The sequence below is a fragment of the Eupeodes corollae genome, chromosome 1 (assembly GCF_945859685.1).
Source record: "Eupeodes corollae chromosome 1, idEupCoro1.1, whole genome shotgun sequence".
Lineage (NCBI taxonomy): Eukaryota > Metazoa > Arthropoda > Insecta > Diptera > Syrphidae > Eupeodes > Eupeodes corollae.
Window position 1 is genome coordinate 168,411,893 of NC_079147.1, and position 1,377 is coordinate 168,413,269.

The window sequence follows — 1,377 nt, forward strand, 5'->3', positions numbered from 1 at the left end:
GTCTTCTTTTAATTTAATTCTGTCGTAAGGTGGAGTTGACTGTGTATACACTGAATTTTCGAAATCTTTGCTTTTTATCAACTAAGCAATGTAATTATTTTATTCAAACTTAAATATATCGACCTTCCGAAAACTGAGAAATTGGACAAGGTTCAGGCGACATAAGGGTCTTGAAAGTAAGGCAAGTTTCTAGAATCTGATTGGTCAGCTGCCAAAAATTTCCTTCCAATTAAGGCAAATTTATTACAAACTTTACTAGAAAGTTAGTCAAGAAAAGATTTAGCATCTATCAAGTCAATTGCACTTATGTTAAAAAGATAGCTAATCATAATTTTTCATTCAACTGAAAGCTGAACTTTTTACTCTTCGATTGATTTATTTTCTGCACAAATCGATTTGATGTTTTTTTTAGAAAATTTCCTTGTCAAATTGGAGAAGGAATAAGTAATATTTTTTTAAAGGCAAAATACAGGTCAAAATGGAATTTTAGCTTGGCTTGATTTTGTATTGTAAAGAAATATTATTTATTTCTTTTCCAAATTGACAAGTAAACCTTTTACAGAAAGCATTAAATGAAATTGTGAGGAAAGTTCAGCTTTGTGTTCAATGAAGAAAACATGATTTACTGTCATTTTGACAAAAGTAGACTTAACGGCTGCGTTCAATATCAGACAGATAGGGTATCCGAATACCTTTTGTTAGTGTCTGACGTGTAAAATAACAGATGGTCAAAAACACCTGAGATGTCAAAAAAGGAATCCACAGGTATCCAAGAATTTCTGGGGTATGTAGGAATCTGACAGAACAGCTGATTCAACACATTGATTGATTTCTCATTTTGTAGATGACGAATTTGCTAGGAGTTTAAATTTTAACATAGATTACAGATTAAGGTTATCTCTTATTTATTAAATTGGTGCGCACCTATCAATTCATCACCGTCCGACGAATCAGTTGAATTATCCATTAAATATTTTATCTTACAACAATTTTGACTTCGAAGTTTAAATGTTTCTCTGCTTTTTGTGAACAGCTGAAAGTTAGTTTTATTTGTTGACAGCTATCTCAATACAGCTATCCAACTCGTTCAACAAGGTTTCTAAAAATCCACCTTTCCAACACGAGATTGAACGTAGCCAACTTAATAGTTAGGGAGATGGGATGCGACCCACACTGATAACTTCCCATCCCGTCTGTCGATTTGTCTTGCTTAAAAGTTTGTCTATATGTACTCGTATCAATTTTTACCAAATTTGCGTTCTATTTTTGATTTTATTTTTTATGACAACAAGATTTTTTGAAAGATAAAAGTAAATTAAAGCCAATATCTTAAAGTTTTGAAAAGATATTGGAGTCGAAAATCAATTTTTACCAACT